The sequence below is a fragment of the Coregonus lavaretus genome (genome assembly GCF_964263955.1).
Source record: "Coregonus lavaretus genome assembly, contig: HAP1_SCAFFOLD_48, whole genome shotgun sequence".
Lineage (NCBI taxonomy): Eukaryota > Metazoa > Chordata > Actinopteri > Salmoniformes > Salmonidae > Coregonus > Coregonus lavaretus.
In genome coordinates, this window is record NW_028163311.1 from 1,524,300 (window position 1) to 1,547,573 (window position 23,274).

Genomic DNA, 23,274 nt, shown 5'->3' on the forward strand with positions numbered 1-23,274 from the left:
GGTAAATGTTCTTGGTTCGTGCAGATGACTGACCTCCTCAGACCAATTGGCAGTATGCCCAGAACATTGTTCTGGGATCCAAAAGGGATATCTCAGTTTCAAGGTCTCAGCTTGGAGAGAAGAAGCCTTGTGAGGTATTGGTCGGTCACATGCAGGAACCAAATGTTAACGATTAATTAATTATGAATAAAGCTAAAATCATGCAAATATAACTTGTCTGTGTAAGCAGTATATAGGACAACTAACGGGACTGCCCCGGCAGAGCTCCCGACCGACGTGTACTATGGTGCTTTTACGTTTGTTGGAACCTCTCCAACAAGGGACTCGTTTGACTTTGAGTCCCTTCGTGGCGATTTTCCACGACAAAAACCCACCACCCCATTCCACTATTTAACACCATCTAGTCCTACGCCAGACCACTACCACTCAACACCCCCTGCGGCTGTTCTGCAGTAAATCCTCGCAATCCCAAGTACTTCTCTGCCGCTGCCACCACAGCCTCTATTTTCTGGGACTTTTTGATCAATTTCTGCAGTACAATTGACAACCATTGCTATAAATGCTAAAAAGCCCACCTTACTGAAGCACATATTCTTCCCATCACTCTCTCTTGGTCTCTGCCTACTCACAGGAATCCTCTCAAGATCCCTCACCCTGTACCCATCTTCCTCTACCACTCCCTTCACTGCTTCTGCTACAACACTTTCTGTACTACTGTAACCCTGGCAACCTCAATCTAATAATAATAATAATAATAATAATAAGCCATTTAGCAGACGCTTTTATACAAAGCAACTTACAGTCATGTGCGCATACATTTTTACGTATGGGTGGTCCCGGGGATCGAACCCACTACCCGTTACAAGTGCCATGCTCTACCAATTGAGCTACAGTTGAGCTACAGAGGACCATAATCTGCCTTTCTCTCACCTGACACCTCAGATCTCCAGCCCGTTAGCACCCCCACAACTAACACACAGAACTTTCTCCACCGATACCACACATTTATTAATCTCATGCCCTCCTGAACACTTGTCACATCTAGGCATCTCACGCCTACACACTGCTGCAACAGGCCCATAAACTTCACCCCTAAAACACTGTAGTATTTACGGAACAAAATCGCTCACGGGATAACTGACACTTCCTACCTTGATCTTATCTGGCAGTGACTATGCATCAAAATCCAGCATGACAGATAATGTATTCTCTGTTTCCCCACGCTCTACACCAGATCTACGTCTCACCAAACGGAGGGCGTCACAGACACCTGGAATCTTCCATTTCAACTGCTCATCCTCAACACTTAAACCTAACCCCGTTATCACTCCTTTCAATGCCACCCTGTTCCGGAGAGCAATTCAAGTCACAATTCCTGTCTCTAATCACGTAATCCGCAGCGCCCGCTCCCTCTGGACAGAGTAGAAACAATATATCCACTCAGAGTTACCTTCACCAACTCAACAGTCCCCAACATCTTCTCCACCTAACCTGACACCACATATGTATCCATTCTCTCTACAAATGTCACTCCCACTGGGCCAGAATCATCCTTATCATCCTTGGAACAAGGCCCGAACTCGGAGTTCCTCACCGCAGGTAATTCATCCTCACTCTCACCAGGTTCCATCTCTGAGCTACTGGAGGACGTATCCCTCTTTTTACACTAGACGATAACCTCCCTCAACACTCAGCTCCTTCTCAGCGGTCATCACTGCACCTGCCACCACAGTTAATTAGTTTTAAATTGACACAATACCTGTTATCAAAGGTTACAGCTAGAGATGACGTGCAGGAGCTTGCAGTGATTTGTTGTTTTGCATGATGTCTACTTTGATGATAATTAGAGTTTTATAATCTGAGAGGAAATGGAGCTGAATATTGCTAAAAGTCACGCCAGGGTAAGCCTACACGAAACAGAGCCATTATTTTAAGTTATTCTAAAATGAATAAAAAGGAAAAATGATTGGAACCATTTCCCTGTTTGACCGCTAGGTGTTATGACACCATTTTTGCAAAAATAATAATAATAATAATTAAAAAAAACTGTATTCAGACTTTACTCAGTACTTTGTTGAAGCTCCTTTGGCAGTGATGTCAGCCTCAAGTCTTCTTGGGTATGACGCTACAAGCTTGGCATACCTGTATTTGGGGAGTTTCTCTGCAGATCCTCTCAAGCTTGTCAGGTAAGATGGGTAGTGTCGCCGCACAGCTATTTTCAGTTCTCTCTGTACTTTGCTCCGTTCATCTTTCCCTCGATCCTGACTAGTCCCCCAGTCCCTGCCACTGAAAAACACCCCCACAGCATGATGCTGCCACCACCATGCTTCGCCGTTGGGATGGTGCCAGGATTCCTACAGACGTGACGCTTGGCATTCAGGCCAAAGAGTTCAATTTTGGTTTCATCCGACCAGAGAATCTTGTTTCTCATGGTCTGAGAGTCCTTTAGGTGTCTTTTGGCAAACTCCCAGCGGGCAGTCATGTGCCTTTTCATGAGGAGTGGCTTCCGTCTGGCCACTCTACCATAAAGGCCTGATTGGTGGAGTGCTGCAGAGATGGCTGCCCTTCTGGAAGTTTCTCCCATCACCAGAGGAACTCAGTGAGCACCGGCTTCTTTGTGACCTCCCTGACCAAGGCCCTTCTCTCCCGATTGCTTAGTTTGTCCGGGCGGCCAGATCTAGAAAAAGTATTGGTGGTTCCAAACTTCTTCCATTTAAGAATGGAGGCCTTTTGATCATATCCTTGGACTAAAATGATTGACACTCAGGTGCAAGCCTAACATCATGTGCAAAGGGCCTTTGGGTAACGTAGCACATATTCAATGATCTCTTTTTTCTCACATAGGCTTAAATTTAGTAGTGAATAAATGGTAGCTACTGGCAGCAGACCCTGTGTTGTGGATCACCTACCGCTATTTTGGACGGTCCATACTGTAACGTTAACGTTAGTCTCAGGCTTCACTAACTAGCGTTACTGTTTTAGGTGGAAATATTCTTTGCTACTTTTCAAACAAATACTACGTGATATTTCACATGTCATCTTGCTAGAGAGGCCTTTTGTTGTGATACTTCACATATCATCTTGCAAGATATGTATTTTGTTTTTGAGAAGTAATGGCAGAGAGAAGGCAGGAGACACTTTGTTTTGTTTAGCGTCGCTTAGGTTAGACTGCTCCCTTTAATGGATCAGTCGTCCACCAGGCTACACTCTACGATTAGGGGGAGGTGGGAGAGGAAGCGTTGGGTGTCTCGGTTAGGGAGACAGTGGAATGGGGTTCAGTGTTTTACTGTTAGGAAATATTTATGTTTGTTTCAACAGATCTTGAAATATTTTCCTCACTACAAAATATTAATGCGGTCCTTGTGGTTACTAAACAGATTTTAGATATGCCTTTATGCTATAGCTTATTCCATGTTTACATCTTTGGTTAAATGACTTCAAATGCAAAACTTAAATTTACTTTGTGGAATGTCCATGGAGTTACTAAACTATCCAAGCTTAAAACAGGTTATTACTAGGCTTAAACAACTTCATTCATCTATTGCGTTCCTACAAGAAACTCACTTGTTAAAGGATGAGCTACTTAAAGTATGCAGGAGATGCAGGAGACGACAAGGGCAAGTAGTAGCATCCTGTTTCTCCTCTCATTCTCATGGTGTTATGGTTTTAATTCACTAATCTGTTCTGTTTCAAGTGGATACTATTATAACTGATACAGCTGGTAGATTCATTTTGATACAGGGAACTCTTTTGAGTGAGCATATTAATCTGGTTAATGTTTATGGTCCTAATGATGATAATCCCAAATTCTTTGAGAATGTATTTATATTGATAGCCTCCATTCCTGGTAAAGTCCTAATGGCAGGGGACTTTAATTGCACTCTTGATCCTCATCTAGATCGCTCATCTGGTTTAGACACTTCCCACTCGCAGAGTAGAAAGAAATTACAGCATTTCATTCAGGACTTAAATCTATGTGAACCTTGGAGGACTCAGAACCCGAGTAAAAGGGAGTATTCATGTTACTCATCAACATTTAAGTAATATTCTCATGTAAACTACATTTTAGTTTCTTGCTTCCCAATGTAGCAGGAAGTGGATATGATACTATTGTTTTGAATGACCATTCCCCTGTGTCATTATTCTATAGGGATACAAAACTAGCCAGATGGTAACAGGACCCAGACTTCTTACATTACGTTGGAGTGCATATAGATGTTTATTTGACATTGAACACTGATCAAACGTCAGCGAGTACCAGATGGGAGACTTTCAAACCACATATTTGGGGGCTAAATATATACAGTTTAAAATCAAATAAATCAGAAAATGAGAGCAATGGACAGCAAAATCAGAGAATTGGAGAGGGAAGCTTTTTTGGATAACTCAGTCGAAGTAAACAAGGAATGATTTGGTCTTAAAGCTCAGTATGAAGAACTTCCCACCTCAAAGGCTGCAAACAGCTTAACTAGGCTGAAACAGTCCTATCATCAAGGTGATCATGGTTTAGACACTCGCAGAGTAGAAAGACATTTTGGAAATGTGATCGTTCAGATGTTTTTGCAACAATTGAACAAAAAACAGTTTTTCTTTTTCATTATGGGGTATTGTGAGTAGATTGATGAGGGAAAAAAACAATTTCATCTATTTTACAATTTATTTATTTTTTTATTTTATTTCACCTTTATTTAACCAGGTAAGCCAGTTGAGAACAGGTTCTCATTTACAACTGCGACCTGGCCAAGATAAAGCAAGTAGTGCAATAAAAACAACACAGAGTTACATATGGGTAAAAAAAAACATAAAGTCAGAAATACAACAGAAAATATATATACAGTGTGTGCAAATGTAGCAAGTTATGGAGGTAAGGCAATAAATAGGCTATAGTGCAGAATAATTACAATAGTATTAACACTGGAATGCTAGATGTGCAAGAGATGATGTGCAAATAGAGATACTGGGGTGCAAAAGAGCAAAATAAATAACAATATAGGGATGAGGTAGTTGGGTGGGCTAATTTCAGATGGGCTGTGTACAGGTGCAGTGATCGGTAAGGTGCTCTGACAACTGATGCTTAAAGTTATTGAGGGAGATAAGAGTCTCCAGCTTCAGAGATTTTTGCAATTCGTTCCAGTCATTGGCAGCAGAGAACTGGAAGGAATGGCGGCCAAAGGAGGTGTTGGCTTTGGGAATGACCAGTGAGATATACCTGCTGGGTGCTGCTATGGTGACCAATGAGCTAAGATAAGGCGGGGATTTGCCTAGCAGTGATTTATAGATGGCCTGGAGCCAGTGGGTTTGACGACGAACATGTAGTGAGGACCAGCCAACAAGAGCGTACAGGTCACAGTGGTGGGTAGTGTATGGGGCTTTGGAGACAAAACGGATGGCACTGTGATAGACTACATCCAATTTGCTGAGTAGAGTGTTGGAGGCTATTTTGTAAATGACATCGCCGAAGTCAAGGATCGGTAGGATAGTCAGTTTTACGAGGGCATGTTTGGCAGCATGAGTGAAGGAGGCTTTGTTGCGAAATAGGAAGACGATTCTAGATTTGACATTGGATTGGAGATTCTTTATGTGAGTCTGGAAGTTGAGTTTACTGTCTAACCAGACACCTAGATATTTGTAGTTGTCCACATACTCTAGGTCAGACCCGTCGAGAGTGGTGATTCTAGTCGGGTGGGCGGGTGCTAGCAGCGTTCGATTGAAAAGCATGCATTTAGTTTTACTAGTGTTTAAGAGCAGTTGAAGGCTACTGAAGGATTGTTGTATGGCATTGAAGCTCGTTTGGAGGTTTGTTAACACAGTGTCCAATGAAGGGCCAGATGTATACAAAATGGTGTCGTCTGCGTAGAGGTGGATCTGAGAGTCACCAGCAGCAAGAGCGACATCATTGATATACACGGAGAAAAGTGTCGGCCCAAGAATTGAACCCTGTGGCACCCCCATAGAGACTGCCATAGGTCCAGACAACAGGCCTTCCGATTTGACACACTGAACTCTATCTGAGAAGTAGTTGGTGAACCAGGCGAGGCAGTCATTTGAGAAACCAAGGCTATTTAGTCTGCCAATAAGAATGCGGTGGTTGACAGAGTCGAAAGCCTTGGCCAGGTCGATGAAGACGGCTGCACAGTACTGTCTATTATCAATCGTGGTTATAATATCGTTTAGGACCTTGAGCGTGGCTGAAGTGCACCCGTGACCAGCTCGGAAACCGGATTGCATAGCGGAGAAGGTACGGTGGTATTCGAAATGGTCGATGATCTGTTTGTTAACTTGGCTTTCGAATACTTTCGAAAGGCAGGGCAGGATGGATATAGGTCTGTAGCAGTTTGGATCTAGAGTGTCACCCCCTTTGAAGAGGGGGATGACCGCGGCAGCTTTCCAATCTCTGGGGATCTCAGACGTTATGAAAGAGAGGTTGAACAAACTAGTAATAGGGGTTGCGACAATTTCGGCGGCTAGTTTTAGAAAGAAAGGGTCCAGATTGTCTAGCCCAGCTGATTTGTAGGGGTCCAGATTTTGCAGCGCTTTCAAAACATCAGCTGTCTGAATTTGTGTGAAGGAGAAGCGGGGGGGGGCATGGGCAAGTTGCAGCAGAGGGTGCAGAGTTGGTGGCCGGGTTAGTGGTAGCCAGATGGAAAGCATGGCCAGCTGTAGCAAAATGCTTGTTGAAATTCTCGATTATTGTAGATTTATCGGTGGTGATAGTGTTTCCTAGCCTCAGTGCAGTGGGCAGCTGGGAGGAAGTGCTCTTATTCTCCATGGACTTTACAGTGTCCCAAAACTTTTTGGAGTTAGTGCTACAGGATGCAAATTTCTGTTTGAAAAAGTTAGCCTTTGCTTTCCTGACTGCTTGTGTATATTGGTTCCTAACTTCCCTGAAAAGTTGCATATCGCGGGGGCTATTTGATGCTAATGCTGTACGCCACAGGATGTTTTTGTGCTGGTCAAGGGCAGTCAAGTCTGAGGAGAACCAGGGGCTATATCGGTTCTTAGTTCTGTATTTTTTGAATGGGGCATGTTTATTTAAGATTGAGAGGAAATTACTTTTAAGGAACAACCAGGCATCCTGTACTGACAGAATGAGATCTATATCCATCCAGGATACCTGGGCCAGGTCAATTAGGAAGGCTTCCTCGCTAAAGTGTTTTAGGGAGCGTTTGACAGTGATGAGGGGTGGTCGTTTGACCGCGGACCCGTTACGGACGCAGGCAATAAGGCAGTGATCGCTGAGATCCTGGTTGAAGACAGCTGAGGTTTATTTAGAGGGTATATTAGTCAGGATGATATCTATGAGGGTACCCATGTTTAAGGATTTAGGGTTGTACCTGGTAGGTTCGTTGATAATTTGCGTGAGGTTGAGGGCATCAAGCTTGGATTGTAGGATGGCTGGGGTATTAAGCATGTCCCAATTTAGGTCACAAAGCAGTACAAACTCTGAGGATAAATGGGGGGCAATCAATTCACATATGGTGTCCAGGGCACAGCTGGGGGCTGAGGGGGGTCTGTAGCAAGCGGCAACAGTGAGAGACTTATTTCTGGAAAGGTGGATTTTTAGAAGTAGAAGCTCAAACTGTTTGGGCACAGACCTGGATAGTATGATAGAGCTCTGCAGGCTATCTCTGCAGTAGATTGCAACTCCACCCCCTTTGGCAGTTCTATCTAGACGGAAAATGTTATAGTTGGGGATGGAAATTTCAGAATTTTTGGTGGCCTTCCTGAGCCAGGATTCAGACACTGCTAGAACATCAGGGTTGGCAGAGTGTGCTAACGCAGTGAATAACTCAAACTTAGGAAGTAGACTTCTGATATTTATGTGCAAGAAACCAAGACTTTTGCGATTACAGAAGTCATCAAATGATAGCGCCTGGGGAGTAGGAGTGATACGGAGGGCTGCAGGGCCTGGGTTAGCCTCTACATCACCAGAGGAACAGAGGAGGACTAGAATAAGGATACGACTAAAGGCTTTAAGAACTGGTCTTCTAGTGCGTTGGGTACATAGAATAAAGGGGGCAGATTTACGGGTGTTATAGAAAAGATTCAGGGCATTATGTACAGACAAGGATATGGAAGGATATGAGTAAAGTGGAGGTAAACCTAAGCGTTGGGTAACAATGAAAGAGATAGTATCTCTAGAGGCATCAATTGAGTCGGTCTCTGAGTGTATAGGGGGAGGAACAAAGGAGCTAACTAATGCAGGTTTAGCTAGGCTGGGGGGTCTACAGTGAAATAGTACAATTAGAAATAACCGAAACAACAATAAACTAACCATGTTTGGGCTGAGGCTAAACATAAACAGGATGTAGTACCTAAAAAGGAACAGTCCAGCAGATATCAGCTGTATAGCTGAGTTATCATAAGGTCCGGTGGTGAAGCGCTAGTGAGAAAGAGGCCACGGCTAGCGTGTGCTACGTCCGTTTTGTTGTAGCCAGCTGGTAGCGATGAATCCAGAGCTAACGGTTCAGTGAATCAGTGATTCCGGCGGAAAAACTGATATGTTCTGGGTCGATAACGCGCTGTGCAGACTGGCCGAATATCCGGTGATGAAAGTCCAGTGATTAAAAATTAATCCAGCGGAAAAAATCCAATGATCTGGGTGAAATACCGCTAGCTGTGGCTAATAGCAAGTAGCTAGTTCAGTTTAGTGAGTGAGAGGCCACGGATAACGTGTGCTAACGGGCCAGGGCTAGCAGATGGATGGAATCTTTGTGGTTAACGTCGTAACCACATCAGACGATTTCGTCGGCAGACCAGTCGTGTAGGATCGGCGGGGCTCTGTGTCAACACTAGGTGGTCCCGTCCGGTTGATAGAGAGGTAGATAGCCGGGAGATGGGCCTAGCTCGGGATGATTAGCCAGACCACAGCGTCCGTTTTGTTGTAGCCAGCTGGTAGCGATGAATCCGGAGTTAAAGGTCCAGTGATTCAGTGATTCCGGCGGAAAAACTGATTTGTTCTGGGTCGATAACGCGCTGTGCAGACTGGCCGAATATCCGGTGATGAATGTCCAGCAATTAAAATTAATCCAGCGGAAAAAAAATCCAATGATCTGGGTGAAATACCGCTAGCTGTGGCAAATAGCAAGTAGCTAGTTAGCTGGCTAGCTAGTTTCAACTGGAGATTCTAGATTCTAGATAAAAAGGTAAGTCAATAATAGAATCCGTTCCACATTGAGTGAGGCGGGTTGCAGGAAAGTATATTTTGTAGAAGGATGAAAAGTCTGATAGGAAAATATGTACGAAAAATACAAAAAAACTGGGTATTTACAGGTTATTTACAGACACATGACAAAAACACAACGCACTACTACGCCATCTTGGATCAATAAGGCTGTAACGTAACAAAATATCAAAAAAGTCCAGGGGTCTGAATACTTTCCGAACGCACTAGAAAGACACACACCTAGACAGGTGTGTGCCTTTCCAAATCATGTCCAACAAACTTAATTAGATAGAACCTGCTCTTACCATGAGAAACAGATTCCCCAATCTTCTCCTCCTCGTCTTCATCTTTAAAGTTGACATTCAGCTCCAGTGTTTGACTGCAGTCTTCCAGCTTCACTGATGCCATCTCTGGATATTGCGATGCAAACTGGGCTCCACTGTCACAATCAGGACCCAGTGACTGTAGGTTTGGACTCAGTGTGGAAGGAGAGAGGCAGGCTGGGTTTGTCCTCACTGTTGATGTTACCGGCCTCAGACTGAATCGACCAGTAGTAATATAGAGAGCACAGACACAAAAGTTAGTGTTGACAGTTCTGGCAATATCTTTATTCTCTAAAAATATTTTCTATTTTTTCTTGTTCAATGATCTAATTCATTGCTTGACTTGGACTGAAATAGGTGCCAATACTCATTTTGGGTGCCGGTACAGTTTATATTAAGGTGCAGGAGCTCCACAATACTTTTGAGCTAATACCTAACCTATAGTAGATAAATGCATAAATGACTCAAAATCCATTTAGTACAAGGTTACAGTTTGTTTTAGACAGCACTGTGTGCTAATTTCCTGAATAACCTTGTCTTCACTGTATTACTTCAATCAAAAAACAATTGTATTTCCTGTTCACACCATAGCAACATTTATTGATAAAGACTGAAACTAGTGAATGTGTCTGAATATTAGTACACATGTAGAAACTGATAATCATTACATTCAGCTTCAAAACAGTAGTGCGACCGTGAAATTGTCTCTATCTGATGCACCCGCACTGTCCTCACTGAAGTCCGTTGACGCTGACCGAGAGTAGCCGCCATTTTACCAGCTTGGGAATTTTACACAAAACCAAAAACATGCTAAAACAACTCAGAAATATATAATAAATTGATTATTTATGAAAATATTATGAGAAAATTATGTACATTCACTCAGACAAACCCAAAATCTCTAGCTTTGTGACTTGTAAAATCGTTTTTATCACGTTCTTTCACTCACTCGGATTGACTCAAAAATAACACATCAAACCTTTACCAAACGTGATAATACCTTAACGGATGTGTTAACTAGCATGGTATGACATGTTATTTCGACATTAGAAAGTTTAATCGTGCTATTACATACCTGTAGTAATAAATAGAAACGGACACAAAGGTTATTTTCTTGACTGCACAGTTCTGGCGCTTTCTTTATTGTGAAGAATTGTGCGCGTGATGAAGTCATTACGTAATAAGGTAAAATGACGTCATTACGTTGAATACACAATAACGTGAATCAAATTGACTGGCCATCTCAGCGACAAATATGATTTGACATTTGTTAGTTTAGATTTGTTTGTTTATTATCACATATGTGTATTCCTAAAAGTAATTTAAACACATAACATTTTATATGATCAGATATTTTTTTATTTTTAAACATAACACATTGAATTATTGAACAATTACACATTACACATTATTGAACAATTATATTTGATTTTTTTTCTTATTAACTAGTTAACCTACAATTATAGTTTCAAGCAGTGTATTGGTAGTGTATTGGTAGTTAGTTAACATGCTACCTGACTGATCAACAATTATAGGTACAAGCTAATAACAAGGTATATATGCTATCTTATTGAACAAGCAACTTAACTCAAATAATGAAGTGTGCCCTAGGCATCTCTCTCCAGCTCTCTCCAGGTCGGGGTGGCAGGTATCTTAGTGGTTAAGAGCGTTGTGCCAGTAACCGAAAGGTCACTGGTTCTAATCCCTGAGCCGACAATGTGAAAAATCTGCCGATGTGCCCTTGAGCAAGGCACTTAACTCTAATTGCTCCTGTAAGTCGCTCTGGATAAGAGCGTCTGCTAAATGTAAAAAATTTAAATGTTGTTGTGCTGCTTGGCTGGCCTGCTGCTTCCTGTGCACGAGCTGCTGACATCACTCATAATGCACTTTTGCATCCAGGCACGTGTGTTGTGACTGAGTGTGTGACAGAGAAAATCGTTTTTGTGTCATTTAGAGAGAAAATGTGTGCATTTTAGCGTATGAGTCACTTTTCAAAAGTTGCTAAAAGTTCCAAATAAGTTTTTAAAAGTAGTTAAATTTGTTGCTAGGTGCTGTTTGAAAAAAAAGTAGCCAGGGTAGTCTGAAAAGTTGCTAAATCTAGCAACAAAATAGCTAAGTTGGCATCACTGGGCCCTACCCCATTACATGAGAACAGGGTATCTGCTGCTGCCTCCTCCTCCTCCGGGACACTTCTACTTTGCATAGAGTTGATCAATCTGTTGATTGTGGCCTGTGGAATGTTGTCTCATTCCTCTTCAGTGGCTGCGCGAAGTTGCTGTATATTGACGGGAACTGGAACAAGCTGTGGTACACGTCGATCCAGCCCTCCCAAACATTCTCAATGGGTGACATGTCTGGTGAGTATGCAGGACATGGAAGAACTGGGACATTTTCAGCCTCCAGGAATTGTGTACAGATCCTTGTGACATTGGGCCCTGCATTATCATGCTGAAACATGACGTGATGTCGGCAGGACAATGGGCCTCAGGATCTTGTCATGGTATCTCTGTGCATTAAATTTGCCATTGATAAAATGCAATTTTGTTCCTTCTCTGTAGCTTATGCCTGCCCATACCATAACCCTGACACTAACATGGGGTACTGTGTTCACGACATTGACATCAGCAAACCGCTCGCCCACACACCACCATACACATGGTCTGCAGTTGTGAGGGTGGTTGGGCATACTGCCAAATTCACTAAAACAAAGTTGGAGGCGGCTTATGGTAGAGAAATGACCATTAAATTATCTGGCAACAGCTCTGGTGGTCATTCCTGCAGTCAGCATGCCAATTGCATGCTCCCTCAAAACTTGAGACATCTGTGGCATTGTCAGTGGTAGAAAAAGCACCCAATTGTCATACTTGAGAAAAGTGTAGATACCTTAATAGAAAATGACTCAAGTAAAAGTGAAAGTCACCCAGTAAAATACTACTTGAGTAAAAGTCAAAGTATTTGGTTTTAAATATACTTAAGTATCAAAAGTAAATGTAATTGCTAAAATATACTTCACTATCAAAAGTAAAAGTAAATGCAGAAATCGTTTCAAATTCCTTATATTATGTAAACCAGACGACACCATTTTATTTTTTAAATTGTATTTATGGATAGCCAGGGGCACACTCCAACACTCAGACATCATTTACAAACTAAATGTGTGTGTCTAAAGGAAAGTAGTGGGCGTGTGGAAAGGAGTGGGTGTGTCTAAAGGAAAGTAGTGGGCGTCTGGAAAGGAGTGGGTGTGTCTAAAGGAAAGTAGTGGGCGTGTGGAAAGGAGTGGGTGTGTCTAAAGGAAAGTAGTGGGCGTCTGGAAAGGAGTGGGTGTGTCTAAAGGAAAGTAGTGGGCGTCTGGAAAGGAGTGGGTGTGTCTAAAGGAAAGTAGTGGGCGTGTGGAAAGGAGTGGGTGTGTCTAAAGGAAAGTAGTGGGCGTCTGGAAAGGAGTGGGTGTGTCTAAAGGAAAGTAGTGGGCGTCTGGAAAGGAGTGGGTGTGTCTAAAGGAAAGTAGTGGGCGTCTGGAAAGGAGTGGGTGTGTCTAAAGGAAAGTAGTGGGCGTCTGGAAAGGAGTGGGTGTGTCTAAAGGAAAGTAGTAGGTGTCTGGAAAGGAGTGGGTGTGCCTAAAGGAAAGTAGTGGGCGTGTGGAAAGGAGTGGGTGTGTCTAAAGGAAAGTAGTGGGCGTGTGGAAAGGAGTGGGTGTGTCTAAAGGAAAGTAGTGGGCGTCTGGAAAGGAGTGGGTGTGTCTAAAGGAAAGTAGTGGGCGTCTGGAAAGGAGTGGGTGTGTCTAAAGGAAAGTAGTGGGCGTGTGGAAAGGAGTAGGTGTGTCTAAAGGAAAGTAGTGGGCGTGTGGAAAGGAGTGGGTGTGTCTAAAGGAAAGTAGTGGGCGTGTGGAAAGGAGTGGGTGTGTCTAAAGGAAAGTAGTGGGCGTCTGGAAAGGAGTGGGTATGTCTAAAGCGCTATAAGTTAGATGGTTTTGATTGAGCTGTGTTTTTTCTCGTCCATTTCTTATCATGCAACTACTGTATTTTTTCTTATGATGTCATTGATTGGCTAAATGGAAGGCAGTACCCATACAACATGATGATTACATCACCAGTTAGGTACCTAGCCAGTAGCCACATTGCAACATGGTGGACTCCCAGCAAGGGACTAGCTAGCTAGCTAGATAATTCAGCCTAATGCTATTTCAACATGTTTTTGATGATATCATTTATGTAAAGATTTGCCAGTGGATATCTGTATTGGTAGACTCATTAATTCCTGTTTAGCTATAAACCTTTTTCTGATGTGATGTCATTCTTCGGATTTCATCACTCAATTATCTAAGGTTAGCTAATGTCAACCATATAGCTACTAATGTCAGACATTGCATTCATCCTAGCTACTGTACTATCAACTGGCTTGCTATATTAGGTAGCTCTAGATGCGAGGGGAAACTTCATATATATGTATTATCTATAAAGATTATAAAAAGGCCATTAGGTAGCTTGCTAGGTTGAAACTGCTGGGGAATAGCTATCTAGATAGCTAACTCCCACTATCAACTGAGTTCATCAATGTATCTAAGGATATATTTCTAGAAATAAACAATATATGTTCTAGTCATATTTTAAAGACGTAAGCACATAACACCCAGACAGATGTAGAACTTCAGTGACCCGAGCATCAGGAAAATCTCCCTGTTCTTCAGGTTTATTCTGGAGTTTATTCAGGAAGGCACACATGTTAGATAAAAATACAGGTAATTAGGGTCTCCTGAGTGGCGCAGCGGTCTAAGGCACTGCATCGCAGTGCTTGACGCGTAACTACAGACGCGGGTTCGATCCCAGGCTGTGTCACAACCAGCCGTGACCAGGAGTCCCATAGGGCGGAGCACAATTGGCCCAGCGACATCCGGGTTAGGGTAGGGTTTGTCCCAGGGGAGCGTTACTTGGCTCATCACGCTCTTGTGGCGGGCTGGGCGCCTGCAGGCTGACTTCAGTCATCAGTTGAACAGTGTTTCCTCCGACACATTGGTATGGCTGGCTTCCGGGTTATGGGCGTTATGAAGCGCTGTTTGGCAGGTCATGTTTCGGAGGACGAATGACTCCACCTTCGCCTCTCCCGAGCCCATTGGGGAGGTGCAGGGATGAGAAAAGATCGTAATTGGATCGCAATTGGACATCAAGAAATTGGGGAGAAAAAGGGGCAAAACAATTTAAACACTTGAGTAAATGAGGGATACAAAGTATATTGAAAGCAGGTGCTTCTACACAGGTGTGGTTCCTGAGTTAAGCAATTAACATCGCATCATGCTTAGGGTCATGCATACAAAATGCTGGGCAGGCAATTTTTTTGGCCCCCATATGATGACAATGCCCCCATCCACAGGGCATGAGTGCCTGAATCGTTTGATGAAAACTATACAAACCATATGCCATGGCCGTCACAGTCACCAGATCTCAACCAAATGGAACACTTATGGGAGATTCTGGAGCGGCTCCTGAGACAGCATTTTCCACCACCATCAACAAAACACCAAAGGATGGAATTTCTTGAGGAAGAGTGGTGTCGCTTCCCTCCAATAGAGTTCAGACACTTGTAGAATCTATTGACTACAATTGTCTAAATACAGGTGCCATGTTTTCTTTTGGTAATCCATGCAGGTTTGTTATCTCATAAGGAGTGGAGAAGCCTTATGCACCATAAACCTTAATACTGGAGTAACTTCCTGTCAGAAAAACTGTGATTAGAGGGTTAGACAGGAGGCCCTGGGCCAATGGGAGGTCACGAGTGAGGGCTTGGGGGTCAGAGAGAGTAGGCGAGTTTGTTTAACATGGCCCGGTGCCCCGGGTGGGTGGAGTTTGCACATTTTAGACTATTCCATTGGTCCTTATGTGAAATCTCCACCAATCTGGGGCACCGGGCCATGCAAAATGAACTGACCCAGTAAGAGGGGACATTACAGACATGAAGATAGAACTCCCCCAACACTCCTCACATTGAGTTGCTGCATCTGATTTAAAGGCCCCCTTATAGTCCTCAATAATCAGCAAATGTAATACTTATTACAGGTTAACTCTCTTGCTTTCTTTCAAGCACACTCAGTACTTCTATCCAGGTGCTAGAGACAGAACATTCCAAGGACCTCCAGAGCCTTCTGACCAAATACCTGCCATCTCTCCAGAGCACAGAGAAGTAGGCTCCATTTGTAATAGTATACTGATGCAATGTCACTCGTGCTGTCTGTGTAATATAGCAGATAATCAAGGGTCCCTGGTTGGGTTTACTGTACTTCAGAACTCATGTTCTCTCCCTCGAAAACTCTCCCAGACATCAATAAAAACTTCCGCTTGTTCTTCCGCCTGTCCCCAGACAACACTTAGAGCTTATGATTCAAAAGTCAAAAATCAAGTCTCATGTCCAGGGTGAATAACACTTTTATTCATGTATATCAGACATGACATGCGTCGACTAAAATATACACTGAATGTACAAAACATTAGGAACACCTGCTCTTTCCATGACAGACTGACCAGGTGAATGCTATGATGCCTTATTGATGTTACCTGTTGAATCCACTTTATATCAGTGTAGATGAAGGGGAAGAGACAGGTTATATAAGGATTTTTAAGCCTTGAGACAATTGAGACATGGGTTGTGTATGTGTGCCATTCAGAGGGTAAACCGGCAAGAAAATATTGAAGTGCCTTTGAACTGGGTATGGTAGTAGGTGCCAGGCGCTCCGGATTTGAGTGTGTCAAGAACTGCACCGCTGCTGGGTTGACGCTCAACAGTTTCCTGTGTGTATCAAGAATGGTCCACCCCCCAAAGGACATCCAAAGGACATCCAGCCAACTTGATACAACTGTGGGAAGCATTGGAGTCAACATGGGCCAGCATCCCTGTGGAACGCATTCGACACCTTGTAGAGTCCATGCCCCAACGAATTGAGGCTGTTCTGAGGGCAAAAGGGGGTGCAATGCAATATTAGGAAGGTGTTCCTAATGTTTTGTACACTTTGTATATCAAAGACCAGATTGAAGAATGGGACATAGATAAGTGAATATCAGTTCTTGCATTTGTATGAGTTTGTATGAATGAGTGGTTACAGGATACCTCTCCTTTTCTCCCTATACACCAAGTCACTTGGCTCTGTCATATCCTCACATGGTCTCTCCTATCATTGCTACGCTGACGATACACAACTAATCTTCTCCTTTCCCCCTTCTGATAACCAGGTGGCGAATCGCATCTCTGCATGTCTGGCAGACATATCAGTATGGATGACGGATCACCACCTCAAGCTGAACCCTGGCAAGACGGAGCTGCTCTTCCTCCCGGGGAAGGACTGCCCGTTCCATGATCTCGCCATCACGGTTGACAACTCCGCTGTGTCCTCCTCCCAGAGTGCGAAGAGCCTAGGCGTGACCCTGGACAACACCCTGTCGTTCTCCGCCAACATCAAGGCGGTGACCCGCTCCTGCAGGTTCATGCTCTACAACATTCGGAGAGTGCGACCCTGCCTTACACAGGAAGCGGCGCAGGTCCTGGTCCAGGCACTTGTCATCTCCCGTCTGGACTACTGCAACTCGCTGTTGGCTGGGCTCCCTGCCTGTGCCATTAAACCCCTACAACTCATCCAGAATGCCGCAGCCCGTCTGGTGTTCAACCTTCCCAAGTGCTCTCACGTCACCCCCCTCCTCCGCACACTCCACTGGCTTCCAGTTGAAGCTCGCATCCGCTACAAGACCATGGTGCTTGCCTATGGAGCAGTGAGGGGAACGGCACCTCTGTACCTTCAGGCTCTGATCAGTCCCTACACCCAAACGAGGACATTGCGTTCATCCACCTCTGGCCTGCTGGCTCCCCTTCCTCTGCGGAAGCACAGCTCCCGCTCAGCCCAGTCAAAACTGTTCGCTGCTCTGGCACCCCAATGGTGGAACAAGCTCCCTCACGACGCCAGGACAGCGGAGTCACTCACCACCTTCCGGAGACATTTGAAACCCCACCTCTTTAAGGAATACCTGGGATAGGATAAAGTATTCCTTCTAACCCCCCCCCCCCCCCCCAAATTGTAAAGTGGTTATCCCACTGGCTATAGGGTGAACGCACCAATTTGTGAGTCGCTCTGGATAAGAGAGCGTCTGCTAAATGACGTTAATGTGCCCTTGAGCAAGGCACTTAACCCTAATTGCTCCTGTAAGTCGCTCTGGTTAAGAGCGTCTGCTAAATGACTAAAATGTAATGTAAAAATGGATATATAGACGTTCCAAACTGACAGAAGGGTGTTCCACAATCTTTGTTTAGCAATGACTAAAAGTCCCAACTGGACAAGTCCAGAAATTAAAAATGTAAAAGTCCTTGAGGAACGGTCCGTGGTCAACCCACGGCAGGCACGCTCTGAGGGATCCAATCCAGTGTTGGCAGCAGGCCTCTCCTGGGTTGTGTTGTACTCAGTGAAAGACAGAGATTGTCAGATTGCGCCGTAGGGCCAAGTATAATAAACTGCAATACCTCTCCAAAAATGATTAAACTAAATCACAATGAAGCAACAAAAGAACTAAGGAAAGGAGTATAATCATATCAAAGCAAAAACAAACAATAATGGGGAAATCAATAAGGCTTGATACTGTCATTTCAACCTAAATAAATGGAGAAACGGGACAGTGGCTCAAGTAATGTTATCTGGTATCAACAAAGGTCAACGTCTATTCAGGAAAGTTCAGGTTCTCAATGGTCTCTGTCGTAAGAGCCAGTGGAGGGACACTAGTGACTCAAATAGTTCAGATGTGAGCTGGGAGTGAATGTTCAGGCAGAAAAGTCTCTATAATCCACAATGACTTGTCGAGTGCGATCCAAAGGAATTTGCCTCAGTTGTTAGTCTATAGTGGTGCGGATGGAAAGAAGGGTAGGCTACTTCACTTAGGGAATGGTGAATGTGCATTAACGAGTGTAGCACAAAGCAGTAGAGAATGTTGATAGATCTGATCCCTACACAGGCTCAAGGGACCCCTTGCAAGTCTTCAGTCCCAAAAACGTTTCTGCCGCAGTCACAATCATGTCCATTTTCTTAGACATCTTTGAGACTTGTGCTGTCCAATTTATAACTGTGGCAATGAACGCAAAACAAATAAACATTTTTAACCCACAGGGTATGTTTTGTCTGGCAGCAAACATTTACTACAGGCTGTGGTGTATCCACTACCATATCTTCCCTAGCATCACTCGTTTTCTCAATTATTTTAATCGCCTCCGAATAGGAGATTCGATTGACCTCTAACCTTTGCCACCTCAATCTCCTTCACCCTTACAGGGCACTCCAGGAACTCAGGATCATCATCCCCACCACAATTGCAACCCCGTCGTCCTTCTACACACCGTTCTTCAGTATACTCTGTCCGTCTGCACACACTTGAAACACAGTCAAATTCTTACATTGCAGTGGTTTGGGGGTGACAGCTCTTACAGCGTATCTTACATAACCAAGCTTCACATGTCATGAATCCCGCTTCCTGAGTCTGTTTCTACCTGAGTTGTCTGTTTCCTGTCTTGGAGTCTGTTTCCTGAAGGTTCCTGAACGCACCCTGTCTGGTTGCCGGGCGACGAAGATAGGCGGGAGATCTCTCGATTGCCCGCACCTGCATCTCATCAGCTGTCTGCACACCTGGTCCTGATCATCATCTCTTCATAAGCTCTGACCTGACATCCGTTCCCTGCCGGATCGTTAGCCATGAACAGTATGTTGTGCCTGCGTATCAGCCTCAAGTTACTAAGAGTTTGTTTTGTTGTTTTGTACTTTCTGCTTGCTGTGAACTCACCTTCGTTTACTCTGTCTACAGTTACTCTTCCGGAACATTCACTCCACCGCTGTCTGGTCGTCTGTGGCTTCAGAGACATAATTGGATCTGCCCATTCACTCCCACCAACTCACCTCCACTGCCAGCTCCGTCACCTGGATTCTCCTGCTTCCACATTTAAGTCTTTAAATAAATACTCACCTTCATTCAACTCACCTTGTCCTGGTCTGCTTCTGGGTTCTGCTTTAGAGAATCGTGACATCACATGCGTAGGTATTTGCTCTTTATCAAAAATACTTTTGTTTAATTAGACACATGCTATGAAACGACTACATGTGATATTAAAACTATATTCATTATTTTAGCCATTGATGATGAATGTATTTGGATAACTGCATTGAACTTGATTGATATGTCAATGAGGAATAAAGTTTGTACATTTATTTGTAATGGTCAACCTCTTCTTCTCTTAAGTGTAATTGTATACAAAACAACTATGTTTTTATAATATTTAGTGTTTGTCTGCAGCTGAGGAAGACAGGAAGTTCAAATGAGCATCACAAAGCTATATTTGACCTATTCACTAACATGTTTTGTCAGCATAAGCAACTTTGTGACCTGATAGAGTACTATAGCTTTATTGATCTACCGAATCATTGTCGTTTTGGGGGTTATCTTTACAGTAAATATAATGCTTTTGTGTAATTCATGGCATTCAAAACATATTGTCACATTTACCCACGCGGTTGGATTTTAACATTGAGGAGGCAACAGCAGTTCTTTACTATTCTTGCCCAGTGAGGCTTTTATTTGCTAGTGGAGATATAGTCAGTGAACTGTACAATTATTTACCAAAAAAATAACAAACCGGACGTGAACACTATGTAGGCCTCAAACTGAGTAAACTAGTGCTCTCAAAGAAAAAACCCAGGCTCAATCATGCCTGAAAACCCAGCAGCATGCCAACCCGTTCCCTGTCCTCTCTCAAACAAGGTAATGCCAGGGTTTAAATACCCCTACCCATAATGCAACAGCCAATAAATAAATACATGATCAATTAACATTTCACAGACATTAAATATAATCTAACTGTCTTCACATTATAAATATGCATGTATTTACCTATAAACATTGCAATAAAGGTGCTTACCATGCTTAATGCATAAAAATAACATTGGTATATAATCATAACTACAGAAATATAATATATCAATGTGCTTCTTTTAAAAGGTTTACATTCTCAATTTAATTTTTCATAATGAGGTTTTAGATTAGGTGACTGAGGACATAAGGACATGTATATGTCTATTTATCTACTCAAAACATGTCACTACACCTTTACACCACCATGGGGACAAGACAATTTGCCAGCCACCAGTATTCTCTACAATGCATATGTAATATATTGAAACACTTAGACACTAAAAACACCCCCCTTTATTTTATTTGAAACAAGGTTAATTGTCCAGCTAATCACTCTCACTTCTTTATTCCACATGCAGGACTTAGTCTGTAGTGGGTTGTCTGGTTGGGGGTAGGGAAACAGCTAATTATAGGCTAGCTAGTAGCTTTGTTAAGTTTTGGTTGCAGTGCTCTGAATAATATAGGTAGTTTGCTAAGCTTTGATCAGCATGAATATCCGAAAATGGCTGGGCAGTGCAACCAACTGACAAGTTCTTTGTTCTTCAAAGATATGGCGGGCCTTTGTCAGCACTGCCGACTGTGCTGTTGGCACTGAAACATGTACATGCATCTACAGCAATGTGCCAGAAATGTGTTCGTCAACCTGAAGAATGTATTCAGTGAACACAGACTCTGAACACAGAGCATGTTACATCAACGAAAAGCCCAGCTGGCATTTGAGAGACCTGAGAAGTCACTTTAGCCAGGAAGGAGAATGGAATCTGAAACTTCTCATGGAATGATTTATTCAATGGTTTCCCCTCATGTAAGCCTACTGGTTGTTTGGCACATTGTTTAATGTATAGTAGGCCTTTGCTTTTCACTTCAATGCATAATTAATTTGCATTACACACAGTCGATGTGTGATACGCTACTGTAAAAGTTACTATGGAAACGATGCAGCCTAGTTTTTCACCCCCTCCCTGTTCTCTCGCTATAGAGTGTGTGTGTCTGTGTGTGTGTGTCTCTGTGTGTGTGTGTTGCTCTATGAATGGGCATTTACTCTTATTTGTGGCAGATTGAAATGAGCTACTGTCATGTAGGAAATGTAACATCAGCTCTGAATATAGAATACGCACTTAGTTTGATTTAGTTAGCGTTTCTGAAACTCTCCCACAGAGAGAAGTGGCAGCTTGGCTTACTGTAGGTTACGCTCATTGCTTAGTGTCACATTCTACAGAAATGTAACCTATAGTTCTAATTATTGAAGTTCATGCTATGAAGCCTGTACAATTTCTGATAGCCTAGTGGTCCTCATCCTGTCCAGCTGATCTGTGTGTGTTGATAGACACAAATGATATGTAGGCCTACGACAGATATGGTTGTTGATAGACACAAATGATGTGTAGGCCTACGACAGATATGGTTGTTGATAGACACAAATGATGTGTAGGCCTACGACAGATATGGTTGTTGATAGACACAAATGATGTGTAGGCCTACGACAGATATGGTTGTTGATAGACACAAATGATGTGTAGGCCTACGACAGATATGGTTGCATTTCAGATACACTTGTAGTTAGTAATGGGGTGCATATCTTAATTGTGTTATTATATAAACAATGGTTGTTGATGTGTACGGCTACATTTCAGATACATTTTTGTACATTTCAACAGCACTAGGACCATTATTTCAACAGCACCAGGACCATCATTTCAACAGCACTAGGACCATCATTTCAACAGCACTAGGACCATCATTTCAACAGCAGTAGAACCATCATTTCAACAGCACCAGGACCATCATTTCAACAGTACTAGGACCATCATTTCAACAGCACCAGGACCATCATTTCAACAGCACCAGGACCATCATTTCAACAGCACTAGGACCATCATTTCAACAGCACTAGGACCATCATTTCAACAGCAGTAGGACCATCATTTCAGCAGCTCTAGGACCATCATTTCAACAGCAGTAGGACCATCATTTCAACAGCACTAGGACCATCATTTCAACAGTACTAGGACCATCATTTCAACAGCAGTAGGACCATAATTTCAACAGCACTAGGACCATCATTTCAACAGCACTAGGACCATCATTTCAACAGCACTAGGACCAATCTACCTTGTTTTATTAGGGCTCTAAAGCAATACTATTTGTGCCCCCGTTACAAGCGCCATGCTCTACCAATTGAGCTACAGAGGACCCCTCTTGCCTGCATCTAGCTTATCTATGGTGTAATCATTTGTCCAACAGTTGCAAACAAGTTTCTATTGGACAAATTCAGGTATGTTTATCCCTGTTTCATTCCGTTTGCTTCCGTTTAAGAAACGTTTTTCAACAAATTGGCGGAATGAATACACCCTGATCACACGTGAACAGTTCACTTTCATAGCCAAACAGTTTGTTGTATTCTTTCTTAGCAGTTACACCGGCGGGCCCCAGTGGAAATAAATTAGTAAAACCAAAAGCTTACCTTGACTTGGAAGAGTTCCAGTGTTAGATAGTCATAGCCAGCTAGCTAACATAGCATCCCTCTGTTTGAGCCGGGTGTTTGAGTAGGATAAACTAACCATTTGCATTTGCTAGCTAAGTAAGTGAAACTGAAAAAAATGACAAAATATCTCTCTCTCTTGCTCCTCCTTCATTTTTGAAGAAATTCATTTGTTAAAAACTGTTCAACTATTGTCTTTCTCTCTCTTTGAGTCAACTACTCAATACATTTTATGCACTGCAGTGCTAGCTAGCTGTAGCTTATGCTTTCAGTACTAGATTCATTCTCTGATCCTTTGATTTGGTGGACAACATGTCAGTTCATGCTGCAAAAGGTTAGAGGATGTCCTGCGGAAGTTGTCATAATTACTGTGTAAGTCTATGGAAG

At 43.1% G+C, this 23,274-nt stretch overlaps 1 long non-coding RNA gene across 1 annotated transcript; it reads left to right on the plus strand.

Annotated features, from left to right (window-relative positions):
• The first annotated feature begins 18,586 nt into the window (after window positions 1-18,586).
• Window positions 18,587-19,473, plus strand: LOC311118296. The gene is made up of 2 exons (XR_014611786.1): window positions 18,587-19,202; window positions 19,305-19,473. It is a non-coding gene; the product is annotated as an uncharacterized lncRNA (long non-coding RNA).
• The last annotated feature ends 3,801 nt before the right edge of the window (window positions 19,474-23,274 follow it).